At 45.8% G+C, this 16,718-nt stretch overlaps 1 pseudogene; it reads left to right on the forward strand.

Moving 5' to 3' along the window:
• The first annotated feature begins 3,359 nt into the window (after positions 1-3,359).
• On the forward strand, positions 3,360-12,480 carry LOC146353649 (17-beta-hydroxysteroid dehydrogenase type 6-like; annotated as a pseudogene).
• The last annotated feature ends 4,238 nt before the right edge of the window (positions 12,481-16,718 follow it).

Raw genomic sequence — 16,718 nt, forward strand, 5'->3', positions numbered from 1 at the left:
TTAATTTCCATTCATGCACACAGTTTTTTGCAGTTGTGAAGTGCACACTTACAGCTGCCGAACTGTATACAGCCTTGCCTTGTCTATTGTCTTGTATGTTTCATCTGTCAAGGGGAACAAAGTGTACTAGGAAACATACAAGGTAACTGAAAAGATGAGACTGCACATAGGCTAGTTTGGTAGCTGTTGTCAGTTGACAGGTCAGGGGAAAGGGGACCAGAACAGAGCTTTAGCAACATTATCCTTAAGTTTTGAAGTGTGGAACTGACACTCGGGAATCCTCCCCTTCCATTGCATGCCTCCCTGAGTCTCCAGCAAGTGGTTTTAAGGGTGATCTAGGGTTCACCCCATTTTCATAGCTCTGTTGTTATTGTGAACCACTTGCTACAGAAGGAATGCAAGGAGGAGCCATGTTTTTCTTCACCTCAGGCAGCAAAATGTCCTGCTAGGATGGCTGCGTATGTATCACCAAAAAAGAGGACACCAATGTGTATAAATGCAAATTTAGACATAGTAAATAGTATTTAAATAGAAATACAATACCATGGTAGGAAAGACCTAGTGATCTGTGTGCCTACGGAGTCTGCTGTCCAAGTGTTATCTCTTGATGGCCACTTCAAGGCCCTACTCTCCCTACTCCTGTGGTTCTTTAAACCAGGCTTTGATTGGGCAGACCTTCCAAAAGAGGGCTGTCCTCTGACAGCTCTTCAAATAGAGGACAGCTCTCTGTAAAGTAGGACACCTGGCCACTCATGACACCCCAAATCAGCTGCCTGAGCTGGCCACCTTTGGCCTAGTCCTGGCCGGAAGGGAGGAGCTTCCAGCAGCCAAATGTAGGACTCCAAATTCAGCCACTGCCTCCTCCGTACACACAGTGCAGCAGGCAGAAAGGAAAGGGCCAGAAAAGGAGAGCAGTCTCTGCTCCGTCTGCAGCCCACTGAAGCTGGAAGGTCTTGGTTTAACCCGCTGCAAGTTAGTCACTCATACCCGGCCACCTCTACACTGCAAATGTATGTTTCGCTTAATGCAGGGATGGGGAACCTGTGGCCTTCCAGATGTTGGGACTGTCACTCCCATCACCCTTGGGGGGGCACACAGCCCCCAGCATCCCTGTTGCTGGTGGGTGGGTTCATACGTACAGTAGTGGATGAGGGAGAAAGAGGCTGACCCCTGTCTAGCGTACCTAAAGCCCATCAAGACCCCCTATTCCCGGAAAGCAGGTGGGGAAAAAACAGTGAGCAACCTATAAAACAAGAAATAGGATTTATTTAGCAGGCACGGAAAATGGAGGAGGAAGAAAAACAAACATCCAAATAAATAAATAAATAAATAAAACAGAGAGAAGGGAAGGGAATCCAATAGTGATATGTTCCCTAAAGGTAGGTTATTTCTTAAAATAAAACCTGTATTTAGCTGTGCAGTCAAGGACTTTGAAGTAATTGTAGGCCTCAGTTACTCACAGTTTCTTGTCAAACATCTACTGACTGGTATTGGGGGTAAGAGCAAAACTTTGTTTACAATGTGTCCTCTCTCCTCACATCCCCCTCAGAAAGAATCTCTCTTCAGGGTCAAAAAGGCTTGAGATGCTGCCATTCCCCCAGATGCTGGCACTCATGCTCCTGTCAATCTCCCATCCTGTGACTGTGAGCAAGAGCTTATTATGGCCTTGTAAGCCCCTTCCAGCCCTACTATTCTATTCTATGAAATTCCATAGGCTAAAATGGGGTAAAAAAAATTACACCTTTTCCCAAAACCTACGAATACCTTATATATCTTCTGGGGCATAGCACGTACTACATCTTCTCTCTTACCTAAGATGACAAACTGTTTTCCAAGGCCCTATCTACATGAGCCACTTGCCCCAGTGCTGCTTCAAAGGGAAGATCTTTGCAACAGATGATGCAGTCCCCACTTTGCAGCCCAATTGTGGTTTTCACAGAGAAATCCAGGTTTTCTCAGAGTCCATTTGCTGTGACGTTTTCACTTGCTTCAGGTTCACTGCGGGGCGGGGAGGGGTTGAGCTGTCTGTCCCTTCCTCAGATTGAAATTTGAAATCACAGCATCGTTAGTGATGCCCCTCCTCCTTCGCAGCTCCACAGTTACAGAGGCATGAAGAAGCGGGCTAGTGGAAGCCGCACTGATTGGTGGAAGTGAAATTAGCCTGGGGCAGGGGTGAGGGGAGAGCAGAGGAGTAAACATGTCTACCGGGAAATTACTCATTACCTTCCTTTCCACGTCGCTGCCTCTCCGTCGAGCTTGAGAGTGGAGACATGCAGCTACGAAGGAACACAGCTGAGAAATGGTGGATGCCTGTTGATTCGAAGCTGCGAAGTTTCGAAGGGTGGGAGCCAGGGTGGATGATTTTCATAAACATGTACTCAGAAGCACTTCATGATCTCAGTGCCAGCTCAGTCTCTGGAGGCAGTTGCTGCTTGCTTGCCTGCCCGCCTCAGAAATGTGTATGCCAGGTTTGTTATGAACATCTACTCGCAAGCAAGTCCTACGTACTAGTCGTGCACCCTCCTCCCCAGCTCTGCTCTCTCTGCTCTTCCCAGCTTGGGAAGCCCACTTTAACCCTCCCATCTATCGCCCCAGTTGTTACTTCACAGTGCTAATACTTCCCAGCTCCTACCAAGCAAACGAAATCGGTGCCATGTGCCATGTGGATGCGGCCCAAGACATACTGTTCAAACAGAGAAATGTTACTACAACATGAATCCCATGTACATTTATGGGGAACAACCAGACAACACCTGTCAAAGTGCTGGCAGGCACTCATCAAACTTTAAACTCCAACAAATAAGCCATTTGCTCCTTCAAAATTTTCACAGACCATCCTCAAACCCACTTCTCCTACACTGCCCAGTTTCAGATCAGTCTCTTCAGTCGTTTTTCTCAGTATAATCCATAGAACCTACTCCCCACACCCCATTACTAGCTATAATGGTAAAATGTGATCAAGCCAACTCACCCTTAACATAGTGTCATGTCTGTGGCTCTATAATACCTTCATTTTTCATGCAGATAGTTGGCCAAGGCTGAAATGCTGTGCCTTTTCCTTTTTTAAGCTCGGCCTTTTCCTATTTTTATTTATTTTATCTGTTTATAAATATACTCTGCCACTTTGCAGAGAAATGTTGGCCATGTTCTAATGATGTGCAGGGTTGGAACAGTACATCAGCTGTGGATATGCATGACCTAATTGGAAGATAATTAACTGTTCTCTCCACAGTGCACCATGACATCCTCTTCCGTGGCGGTGGCTCCTTTTCTGATCAGCTAGCTAGGAGCAAGGGCCTGATGGGTTCATAGAGCCCAGCTCTTCCACTCTTCTTTCCTCTGGCCTGCAGGCTCTAGCCATGTGGCTCTACCTGGCTGCCCTCTTGGGCCTTTACTTCCTTTGCCGATGGTACCGGGAGAGGCAGACTGTGGAGAACCTCGGAGACAAATATGTCTTCATCACCGGCTGTGATTCTGGCTTTGAGCACCAGCTCGCCAGGCAGCTCGATGCCCAGGGCCTGCGTGTGTTGGCGGCCTGTCTCACGCAGAAGGGAGTGGAGTGGCTGAAAACCACCATTCTGGATGTCACCAGCATGGAGAGTGTGGTGGCAGCTACCAAGTGGGTACAGGAGGAAGTGGGCAGCAAAGGTGGCTGACTCTCTACATTGAACATGCTATATGTATGCTGTGGATGGTTGGGACCAACAACATGACTGGTGTATTTCAAACTGTCGTGTTTTGCCTGTCTCAAAGAAATTTTTCACACCCCTAGTATTTAGACAACTCTAAATGGCTCAGCTAAATGGCAATATGAAATCTCCCATGAGGGAAGTGTGCCTGTCATTTGTGAGTTCAGCAGGTTTGCAAAAAGTTTTAAACCACAAATTTTTAAATCAAAATCTTGAGAGATGGAAAATCTTCATGCAACCTTATTTTACTGATCAAAAATCAAGACGAATTTTTCCAAGGTATAGAATATTATATATAAGAGCATAGAACATACACACACAATTCTGAAAAGTTTTGGTGATGGTAAGCAAAAAACATATTTCAAAAACTTCCAAAGGATTCTAAGAAGCATGTCCTTCCATCCAAATTTTTATTTAAATGATGAAAGAAGAGAAGTCAAGATGAAGGCAGGTTTTCCTACCCTGACATCTTTCAGGACTGGTCCTCATATTTACACACTGACTTTTCATGACCTTGCAAGTAATAGTTAATTTGGAAGAGGTCATTGGTCACCATCTCTTTAATGGATTTTTAGAGCTTCAAGTTATTTCCCTTCTTTGGTCAACATTTCCAAAGATTAAGTTACCACAAACAAGACTTTTGAACTCTGATGATATTTGCTTTTCCTTCCTTTGATCCCCATGTCACTGGGAAAGTTTCATTATTAACTGCGCTGAACTCTATTTGGCCTTCTCTACATCAGGCTTTTTATCCTGCAACGTTACTGGGGCTTCTGCTTCCAGACTCTTTGCAGGTTTTAGATGGATTTCTTTACACACACGTCCTGATTTTTTTCAGAGGATTAGCATTATCTGCAAGTTCTATATGTTTCATTATACAGCCACTAGATGGCACTGTTGTTATAACACCACTTCCTCTTTACATGGACAAATTCAAACCACTTCTTTTTATTACCTCATTATCTCCATTTCAAGTAAAGCCATGGAAATTATCAGAAAGCATGGGAGAGGTGCTGGAGGTTGACAACGTCATGTAAAGAACCCGCAGACTTCCATGAGTAACCAATCTCAGTTGCAGGATAAAAGCCCCATGTGGAGAAGCCCTTTATTTACTCCTAAACATATTGCCTGTTATATTCATTCAGAATATAGAATTTTTACTAGCTAACTAGCATCTTCCATTGAAGTCTATTATTCGCAAAGCTATTGCTTAGCTTCCAAGAGATAGTGAGATGCAGCACTATGAGCAAAGTCTAATTTTCCTGATTTGTAGATTCTTTGCCAGGATTTGTTGCTAGCTGATGAAACTGGCTTGTTTGGAAGCAACAAACCAGGATTCCAGGTTCAGACATTAAGATAACACATTCCTGGTTTGGTTCAGGAATTCCTGGTTCAGATATTCCTGGGAGCTTCAAACCAGGATCCCCGACTTGGACATCACTATAATCTATCCCTTCCTGGTTTGTTTTACATGCTTGTGTAAAGGGAGGATTGATGCAGAAGCAAACAGCACATGGCTCATTCACAATAAGCCAAGAAACCTGGGCTGTGTATCCGCCAGTGATTTACTCCAACCTGGCTGCGCGGTGAGGTCTCTGTGTTTCCATGACATCATGGCCATTCAGCACCAGCCCTACATTTTATCGCTGAAAAACCGCTTCTTCTGAGACTGCTTATAGTTTCCAGCTTACTGTGGCTCCGTTACTGACCTGTTTCCACAATCGCACTGGGTCCGGTATCATAGTCCTGCCCGTGGGGCGTGTAACTCAGCCTTTTGGGTGTGTCACTGTGACCTCAGTGACCCAACCCTTTCCCTCCCTGTTTTCCAGGAGTTCCATTACTGTTTTAGAGCAGGATGCTGAGGGACCAACTTTTAAAACGTCATTGAAAATAAGTACTAAAACACAACCCTTGACCCCAGTCAAGGTTTTTTTTTCTCCCATTGTGCTGAATGAGGCTTGCCCTCTCAGTGACCACAGAAATAACAGAGAAGCTCCTCAACTGACAGGGCACATATCAAAGCCCTCAATTCCTTAAATGTGATTAAGCGTGATCTTGAGGCTTTGATCCATTGCCTAGGACGTAACTCATTCACAGCTTCCATACAAAGATCCTGTGCATTACAATGGGGGCTGGTTTCGGTCTCTTTCCCACAACAAACCCATTAGTGTCTCCTCAGAAATAACTCCCATTGAGGTGGATGAGGCTGAGATTCACCCTCAAATGAAATGGCACACATTAAAGCCCAATTCCTTAAATGCGTTTAAGTGACCAAGCAAGGCTTGCCTTAGGAAGGAAGTACTTTGCTGCTCCATTATAGCTATCCTGTGGGTTACAATGAGGGCTGGATTCCATCTTTGTGTGTACTACTCTCTTTCCCACAACAAACCCATTAGTGTCTCCTCAGAAGTAACTCCCATTGTGCTGAATAAGGCTTGCCTTTGAATGCCTACATCAGAACTTAAAGAGTTGTTGTTGTTGTTGTTGTTCAGTCGTTCAGTCGTGTCCGACTCTTTGTGACCCCATGGACCATAGCACGCCAGGCCTTCCTGTCCTGCGCTCTCTCCCAGAGCGTGCTCAAGTTCATATTCATTGCATCGGTGATGCTATCTAGCCATCTCATCCTCTGCCGTCCCCTTCTCCTTTTGCCTTCAGTCTTTCCCAGCATCAGGGTCTTTTCCAGAGAGTTTTCTCTTCGCATTAGGTGGCCAAAATATATGAGCTTCAGCTTCAGTATCTGTCCTTCCAATGAGCACTCGAGGTTGATTTCCTTCAGGATTGACTGATTTGGCCTCCTTGCAGTCCAGGGGACTCGTAAGAGTCTTCTCCAGCACCACAGTTCGAAAGCATCAATTCTTCAGCGCTCAGCCTTCCTTATAATCCAGCTCTCACAGCCATACATTACTACTGGGAAAACCATAGCTTTGATTAGACGGACCTTTGTCGGCAAGGTGATGTCTCTGCTTCTTACTATGCTGTCTAGGTTTGCCATAGCTTTCCTCCCAAGGAGCAAGCGTCTTTTAGTTTCATGGCTACAGTCACCGTCTGTGGTGATCTTGGAGCCCAAGAAAATAAAATGTGTCACAGCTTCCATTTCTTCCCCTTCCATATGCCAGGAAGTGATGGGGCCAGATGCCATGATCTTAGTTTTTTTAATGTTGAGTTTCAAACCAGCTTTTGCACTCTCCTCTTTCACCCTCAACAAGAGGCTCTTTAGATCCTCTTCACTTTCTGCCATTAGGGTGGTATCGTCTGCATATCGGAGGTTGTTGATAATTCTCCCAGCAATCTTAATTCCGACCTGTGATTCATCCAACCCGGCGTTTCTCATGATGTACTCTGCATATAAGTTAAATAAGCAGGGTGACAATATGCAGCCTTGTCGTACTCCTTTCCCAATTTTGAACCACTCAGTTGTTCCATCGCTGGTTCTTACTGTTGCTTCTTGACCCTCATACAGGTTTCTCAGGAGACAGGTAAGGTGGTCTGGTACTCCCATCACTTTAAGAATTTGCCACAGTTTGTTGTGATCCACACAATCAAAGGCTTTAGCATAGTCAATGAAGCAGAAATAGATGTTTTTCTGGAATTCCCTTGCTTTCTCCATGATGCAGCGAATGTTGGCGATTTGATCTCTAGTTCCTCTGCCTCTTTGAAACCCCGCTTGTACTTCCGGTAGTTCTCGGTTCGCATACTGCTGAAGCCTAGCTTGTAGGATTTTGAGCATCACCTTGCTGGCATGTGAAAAGAGCGCAATTGTGCGGTAGTTTGAACACTCTTTGGCGTTGCCCTTCTTTGGAATTGGAATGTAAACTGACCTTTTCCAGTCTTGCGGCCACTGTTGAGTGTTCCAAATTTGTTGGCATATTGAGTGCAGCACTTTAACAGCATCATCTTTTAGGATTTTAAATAGCTCAGCTGGAATACTGTCATCTCCGCTAGCTTTGTTGTTAGTAATGCTTCCTAAGGCCCACTTGACTTCACTCTCAAGGATGTCCGGCTCCAGTTCAGTGACCGCACTCTCATGGCTATCAGGGACATTCTTTCCTGTATAGTTCTTCTGTGTATTCTTTCCACCTCTTCTTAATCTCATCTGCTTCTGTTAGGTCCCTGCCTTCTTTGTCCTTTATCATGCCCGTCTTTGCACAAAACGTTCCCTTGAGATCTCCGATTTTCTTGAAGAGATCTCTAGTCTTTCCCATTCTGTTGTTTTCCTCAATTTCTTTGCATTGTTCATTTAAGAACACCTTCTTGTCTCTCCTTGCTGTTCTCTGGAACTCTGCATTCAGTTGGATATATCTTCCCCTTTCTCCCTTGCTTTTTGCTTCCCTTCTTTCCTCAGCTACTTGTAAAGCCTCATCAGACAGCCACTTGGCTTCCTTGCATTTCTTTTTCATTGGGATGGATTGAGTTGCTGCCTCCTGAACAATGTTACGGACCTCCGTCCATAGTTCCTCAGGCACTCTGTCTATCAGGTCTAATCCCTGAAATCTATTCCTCACCTCCACTGTATAGAACTTAAAGAGATTCCCCCTCAATTGAAATGGCACACTTTGAAGCCCAATTCCTTAAATGTGAGAAAGCGCAATCGCGAAGCTTTGGTCCATTGCCTTAGGATGTAACTCATTCATTCTTCCATATAATATTATAAAATTGGCCATCTAGCTGCGGGACCGGAGTAGTGCGTGGGGAGGCCGGATGACGCATAGGAAGTGTCATACCGGCACCTCTGCACTCCCCGCCTCTGGGATCACCCACTGTTGCCCTGCTCCACACTGCTCATCCAAGCGTGGAACCAAGTGACGATCCGAGCCACCTACGAGGTGATGGGTTGCCAGCTGACCCAAAAGAAAAGAAAAGTATCCTGTCTGGCTCTCTCACAACAGCTTGATCTGCAGCTGAAGCCTTTGATGGCATTAAAAATAAATATCATGTCTGCAGATTATGCAACTGTTAAAGGCAGTTAACAGTTAGCTGAACAGTTGGCAACTTTAGGAGCAGCATGAGAGCAACCATACTACAGTGGTTCCTATATCTGTGTCAGTAATGTATGGATGAATCCTAAAGCAAAGCAAACAGAAACAATAGATACAAGCTATCTGGCTAACTTCGTACTTAAACCTGAGACTGTTGGATGCTGGCATAATCAGCATAAAGACGGAGCCTACAAACAGGCCACAGAAAATGGTAAACATTCAGTTTCTAAGACAGGAATGACAAAGACATAATATTACATCAATCCTGTAAAGTGAACCATTTGGTTTGTACCCCTGTTTTTATTATTATCTTCATAATTTGTCCAATGGTTCAAGCAGTGTACTAGGAAAAACATATAGTCCTTTGCTGTTTGTTCCATATGCCTGGGTTGGGATGCTGAGACAGAGAAGTTTGCAACCACCGCTGTGGAATGCAGTTCACCGGTTTTAGCTATTATTTATTTTTCTTTATTTGCTTTATACCCACCTTTCTACCAAAGGATAGTGCTCAAGGTGGTTTACAGTAAAATCCAGATTAAAACAAAATCTTAATTGAAACATAGAATGGAACTAATGTGAATACATGGCAGAGATCTCAAAACAAATTCAAGGAAGTGATCATCATGCACACACGATACACACACACACACACACGTAGAAGCAGCTAGCTCTCTCTCTGAGGCAGACAAACAACCACACATTTCTTCCCCCCTCCCCCCCCAAAACCCAAGAAATTGCCACGTTTTACTGCCCCTGACTTCAGCCAATAGCTATTTATTTTGCTGCTGGGATAAGCCTCCACACTGGAAGATTGTGGATTTGGGAAGTAATTTGTGCTTTTATGTTACATCACCCTGAGAGCTATTAGCTACAGGAAGACTAATAAGTCAAATAAATAAATAAGATTCCATCTTCCTGCATTGAGCAGGGGGTTGGACTTGATGGCCTTGTAGGCCCCTTCCAACCCTACTATTCTATGATTCTATGATCTACCAATCAGTTATGTGCTAGCACTTCCCCACCACTACCACTCTTCTTTTGCCCATAAAACTGCTACCTGTTATTTGTGCTGCACTGCTTGCCCTCACAATCTAGGCTTAGATTTCTAATTTAAAATGGGAACTTGGAAACCTCATTAACTTTAAAAATATACAATTGATTTTCACCAAATCACAGAGGGACCAATCCCTACAATATCCTTGAATTTTTTACGTGATCTAAACCAGCTAAAGGAGAAATTGCAGGCACGTTGTGGGTGGGCAAAAATAATGTGACACAGGGCTTCATCCCACGGAGCTTTTATCCTGCGATTGAGATTGCTCCTTCACTGAAGTTTGTGGGCTCTTTACATGATGCCGTGACCCTCCTGCACTAAATGCCCTTTGTTCCATTTTTAAATAGATCACAGACAATGAGCTATCAAATTACCCCGTTGTGTTCCGCTTCAGTCACTTTCCTCCGTGAAAAGAGCTAAAGCAGCAAGAAGAGGAGTGAGATCAATGAAAGATCATGGAAGACTCAGATACGCGGGGCAAGGGGGCGGGGAGCACATGTAAAGGGAGTCAGGTGTGATCCTGCATTTAAAACGGAAGCAGAAAGCCCCGTTTTAAATGCAGGATTTTAGGCTGGTGTAGAAATGCCCATAATGTGACATTCCTCAGACTTAAACCTGATTGATGGGTGTGGTACTCAGTAAATATACAAAGGAATGTACTGAAGAGAACAGTATTATTATAGAGTAGTAGAAGGAAGTGATATTTTTATTCCAATTCAGGCAAGAATTGGAATAAAATTCTCCATCCTTTCGGGGTCCAAATCAGTATTGTTGAGCCTTATTCTTTCACTACACTCATTCTCACTGGCATACAAGAGAGCATACAGAATGCATGGAGCCAGTTGCCTTCTGACATCAGAGAAGCCTATGGGAAACAGCACTTGAAGACTTGTGAGTAAAAGGAGCTAGTTATTTCTGGAAACTCTATGGGGACCAGGGGCCTGTCTTCATGGGTGATTTGCTGCAGATGGGGACTATGTCAAGTTCCTTTGTGGCACACAAAGCTGTGGCCAGTCCGCAGCCACCCCAGACTTTACCTGTGGGGAAGCCACATTTTTGCAGAGTACTTTTACTCCGTTGTTTTTCTTTACTTCAGCTCTGCTGCAGCTCAGCTGCTGTGTGCCCATCCCTCCGCTTTAAACTGGGTACGATCTGGCATTCTTAGGGGTGTGTCTTTCACCTGACCTCGGTAACCTAGGTAACTAGAGTAATTAGCCTGCCTTGCCAACTCATCAAAGCACTACAGTGCTCTTCCATGCCTTCAGAATCACGCTGTACTTTCTTTTGCCAGTGGGAGTAACTAGCCTCCATTTCCCAGCCTGTCCCTGTTGAGAGCTGTGATTATGTGCTTCTCTGATGCTTGTGTAACTTTGCTTCTCTGATGTTTGTATTACTTCCTGGCTTCTCTGATGCTTGTGTAACTTTGTTGCTTCTCTACACAGAGGGAAAGGGCTGGCTGGAGTTGCCTCCCTCTGCTAGCACTGCCGCCGCCTCTGCCTCCGCTGACCACCTCCTCTCCTCCATCTCCTGCATTCTTTAGTTTTCATTGCATCATCATATCGATACAGCAAAATACTGGGGTTGCAGACTCCTGCTCCTGGCCACCTCCTCTCACTAGATAGCTAGTACTTCAAACAGTGCAGCTTCAGTTTTCTCAATGGGAAAAAGATGCTACAGATTCTCAATGGGAAGAAAGCAGGCAACAGAGGCTGCAGACTGAGAATGGGTGAAGCAGCTAGATCACTAGATTTGCTCCCTGGAAGTGTGCTACTGGGGTTTTATGACTGGGCAACACAGGCAGCACGCTGTCAATAGCTGAAGCAGCAAGATCCCTGTATTTACTACCTGGAAGTGCACAATGGGGGTTTATGACTGGGCAACAGGCTGCAGAATGATGCTTGTGTAACTTCACTTCTCTGACGCTTGTGTGAAAGGGGGTGGGAGCTCTAACTCCCTGACTGTTGGCTGGAATGAGATGAAATTGCGTTGGTGGGGCGCTCTCATGGGGAGCCTTCAGATGCTGTTGAGGATGATGACGTGGTAGCCAGGGGAGCCTAGACACAGGTGGGAAACAAGCCTCTCTTATTGGTTGAGCAGTACCTGCTGGGTTGATGACATTCAGTTCTACTCCCCTCACCCAGCCCAGAAGTATGCTTTCAAGTGCTGTGTTACCCATGAAAAGCAGATTTTTAAGGTATGGTACACTCGGGGGGGGGGGGGGTTGCTTCATGTGTCCCTGGTGGACCAAAGCCAATTCCACAATAACTGGATAGTACTCCAATGCACTTCTCCTTCTGTTGTCGTGAAGATCCTTCTCATGTGTGTATGGATATCTCCATCCAGAAACCGAAAGGGCAGGAACCACAAAGGGTAACATCTCCTACCCCTCCCATAGACATTTCAGTTCTGAAGCATTATGGATATTTCTGGATGCCTCCCCTTTGGTTGAGGCCTTCACAGGGCTGGCTTTCCCTTTGGCAGGTTGTCTAGCTTGCCTAAGTTGTCACAGAATAACCTTTCTCTTTGTTTTAATTTTCTCACAGATTGCAAAACAATCCGAAAGCGCAGTAAGATGGTCAGCAGCAACCTCCCCCTGGTCACTGACTGCATGGAACATGCCCTGACGTGCCGCTAGCCTCGCACTCGCTGCTCAGCAGGCTGGGACGCAAAGCTCTTCTACATCCCTGTCTCGTACTTGCCAACCTCAGTGGCAGACTACATGTTGACCCGCTCTGGGACCAAGCCAACACAGGCAGTGTAGGTTATTTTGCAGAAACAGCATTACAATCACCCAAACAAGCTGTGTAGATGCAATATACCTCCAATTTTTTTATGTCCTAATGAGGTACGACTTCACTAATCAAATGTCTGTGGGTTGAACTATACAATATGCTTGCTATATAACATGCAGCTGACCCTCTCTCTCTCTCTCTCTCTCTCTCCCTCTCTCTCTCTCTTTTTTTTTTTTACTCAAACACAACCCCCAGTCTGGATCAGGACCTCCATGCATGGTAGGGGAGCTTTAAACCTTCCCCCTCTGTTGCTTGTTTTCCAAAATCTCCCCACCCCCATGTGCTAAAAAAACCCCTTCCAATGGCACCAACCTGGAGCATTGCTACATGCTTAAAAGATATGGGGTTCAAGCTAAAATTTCCACATGTAATTTATTACTTATATAGGCACATTCAGAAATAATTGCTGGGATTTATTTAAATTTCACAGAAAGCCAAGCAAGCCAAATCATCTTAAACAAAAGAAATTCTTCAATTAATTTGCACCCCAGATCATTCCAAATCAGTAGTTCCTCTTCAGTTACAATTAATTTGCAATGACTGTGCACAGATTGGGGGTGGGGGGAATGCACAGAAAGAGTGGCTGGAAGGTTTCTTCATGAGCTCTTTCATCCACACACACACACAGAGACACTTAAAAAATGGCAACTTTTGCACCAAAATAGAGTTTCAGTTCCCTTTCAATTAATTACTCCATTCATCCATCATCATTACTTCTGTAAATTAAATTCAAAATAAAATAAAGTAGTGCATGATTGTGTTTGGGGAGACCAAAAACACGCAAAATGCTGTTTGGGTGGTGGGAGGAGAGAAGGCTGGAGAATGGAGCAGAAGAGGTACAGGAAAGAGGATTAGGACAAGGATTAGGAAGGAGGGGAGAGAGGGAGGCTGGAAGGAAAAACGGAATTGGCTGGTTTGGGAGTACGGATCAGAGGGAGGGAAAGGGTGGAGCAAGGACTCTGCAGCATGGAGGAGACAGAGGGAGCTTTCTTTCTTGCTCTGCTATTTCTGGAGTTGTCCTTCTTGGGGGATGTGGACTTGTGACTTACCCCTACCCACTACTACACACATATAAACCCACACTGAAGAAAGCACAACCAGAGCGGGCTAGTGCCCACGCTTGGAGCACTTCTAGAGGAGGGTTTTATTCTGCAATCACCCTGCCTCATTCACAGAATTGTACAGGAGGTCCTGATCACAACATCTTCCATTCGTAACCCTCCCATGCTTTCCCAATGCGGCTTCCATCTTTTTACCTTCCACAAAAAATCCATTGGGGAAGGCAAGGAATAGCTGCACTGTGCCTTTTGATTGGTAGTGCGAGGAGCCCTCTGTTGGGAAGCAACCTGAGTGCCGCCCTTGTACCACAATGCCAAGCAGGCAGGCAGAGCTCAAGAAGAGCTGTACTGCTCCCCCCACACCCAACACACGCACGACCAAGATCTACCAGGATTCCTGGAGAAAGACCACTTCCCCAGGTTATATAACTGGTTAGGAGGGTAACAAACACATTTCTTCCCTGTGTGTCCCTTCCCCCATTTCTTTCTCTCCTCCCCACTGTTTTCTCTCTTTCCCTCCTGGAGAACCAGCCTCACCTCATGCAATTAGGCATTAGAAAAAAGCTTCCAGTAGCACCAATGGAATTGCTACACAGATGGAGGAGCGGTTAATTTTGGGAGGTCACAGTGTGCAGGAAGGGAAGGATTAATCAACCCTTCATGAACTGTGCACCCCTGAAAATTGCCCCTCCCCACACTGCAATTCAGTTTAGAAAAAAGAAAAATCTTTCCACTGGTACTAGTAGAAGCTTTTTCTAAAGCATAATTCCAACACCAGGCAGGGGGTTGTGGGGGCACAGTTGAGCAGCATTGGGCAGCTAGTTCTGGCCATCCCGTTAATTTCCCACGATGCCCCTAACATAGCATCACTCAAGGGCATTGTGAGAAATTAAAATAGCAGCTATACTCAACTACCTGGTGATGTTCATGATGTTGCTTAGTGGCTTCTCTATGAGCATTTCTACATGAGGGATTTATTGCACGCTCATGATTGGTCACTCAAGGAAGTCTGTGAGTCCTTTACATGACATCATCAATCTCCAAGATGTCTCCCACGCTTTCCCCCTGTTATCCCACTTTCAAAAACACTGGAGATAACATGATAAGGGATCTTAACCAGATCTATTGGCTGTGTGAAATGTAGGGTTGGCGGAGAATTTCTCCCCGAAACTTTGGGGGGCCAAGCGCCAACGTGTTCAGCCCCCTGAACAAGTTTCGGGGAGAAATTCTCCACACACACCCCCGCACCCCGCACTGCCCCCGGGACGGGACTTACCTTTGGCGAATGTCCCTCCCGGCGGTGGGTCCGGCCGGCAGTTCGTCAGGTCTTCGTCCGGGGCGGGAGCGGCAGCTGGTCTTTCGACCAGCTGCCGCCGCCGCCATTCCAATAAAAGAAAGGAAAAAAAACGCCCCCGTGATAGGCTACGTGACGATTAACGTAGCCTATCACGGCTAGATTTGCAAAGTCAGCCGTGACAGGCTACATAAATCGTCACGTAGCCTATCACGGGGGTGTTTTTTTGTTTTTTGTTTAACTTTTTAGTTCGCGGCCGGGCGAGGCGAGGCACCTCCTCCCCGGCCTGAATTTCGGCCGGGCGAGGCGGGAAGCCTCCCCCCCGGCCTGAATTTCGGCCGGGCAAGGCGAGAAGCCTCCTCCCCCGGCCTGAACTTCGCGGGGGGAGCAGCGAAGCGCCTCCCCCCCACCGCGAAAAGCTTCGAGGACAGGTAAGGGACTTTCGTGCACCCCTAGTGAAATGTTGGCATTGTACTGTAATCACATCTAGTGGTTGTAAAATGAAGCATATAGAAACTTATAGAACTGCCGAGAATGGATTTTCCTTGATTCAAACCATGTGTCCACCATGTAAAGGAGCCAGTCATAATCCCACAAAGAATCCAGAAGCAGAAACCCCTGGTAAGGATGGAAGATTTCAGCCTCATGTGATGAATCTCTCCATTAAAGCAAAAATCCCACACCCTACCAAGCTTTCTTCTTGCGGAGTCTTTTTGGGATTATGATCGGCACAATACATGTGCCTCCCCCTTTCCTCCCCCCCTTTGGGGGGGGTCCTTTGTGGGGAAGTTCCATATGTTCCATTTATACAGCCAGTAGATGGTGCTGTGACATTGCAGCGATATTGGACTATCCCAGAAATACACCACCTCTTTGATGGTGGTGTATATTAATTACTGCATTTTCGGCAAGTTAAATCATAGTGGAATAAAGCTAAAAAATGGCAGGAGAGGCACCAGAGGACGACAGCATTGTGAAAAGGACCCCCACACTTTAATGAGTAACCAATCTTGATCACGCTATATAAGCCTGGTGTGGAGAAGCCCTTAGAGTGTTGCTGCCCTCAGACAGAGGAGGAGGGCCACCAGTGGTCACGTTTCCTAGGGTCTCCTCTTATCTGGTGCCAGCCCTGACTGATGCCACCAAGGAGTGTACCCTTTGAACTGTACCTCTCCAGGTGGCAACTTAGTCTGTGCGATTGACTTAGACCTCGCTTTGGATGAAGGGAAAGGGCCACAACTGTGGCCTGAGTCATAGCATATGATGCAAGCTAAGCAGGTCTGCATCTGGAACACTGTGTATGCCACTGAGTTGCATGGAAGAAGATAGGATATTAATCTAATAAATACATAAAGTGCATCAATATAAATAAAGTGTATATGCACTGATATCGCCATATCCCCAGGCAAGGATGTTGGAGGCACATGCCAGCAGTGGGTGGTGGCAGAGCCGAGCCACTACTATCATGCAGCCTCCCACACTCATATACAGACACATATACCATTCACATATACACTGAGCCAGTTTCACTCAACCCTCACCTTTTCCATCAGGGAGACAGGGGAGCGAAGGAGACAAAGCCAGCTCCTTGAGGAGTGCTCCTCGACCTGGCAGATTGGTCGGCTTTGCTCTTCCACCGCCTTTTCTCGTGATAAGTTTATAGGGTCAGTTTCCATGTATGGCAGCTTTTGTAACAATGTGCTTATTGAGAAATGTGCATGTTGTTCAGGTATGATGGTGTCCTTTTGCCTTTTTGACTTGAGCATTTTTGCAGGGCAGGGGAGGTTGATGGTTCATATCAGGCGCAAAAGGACACAGGCCCTGGGCTGAGGTGTTTTCTGGCTTTCAAAAGGTG

Source organism: Heloderma suspectum, chromosome 2 (assembly GCF_057233095.1).
Source record: "Heloderma suspectum isolate Gila_16-S chromosome 2, 16-S_ref, whole genome shotgun sequence".
NCBI classification, from domain to species: Eukaryota; Metazoa; Chordata; class Lepidosauria; order Squamata; family Helodermatidae; genus Heloderma; species Heloderma suspectum.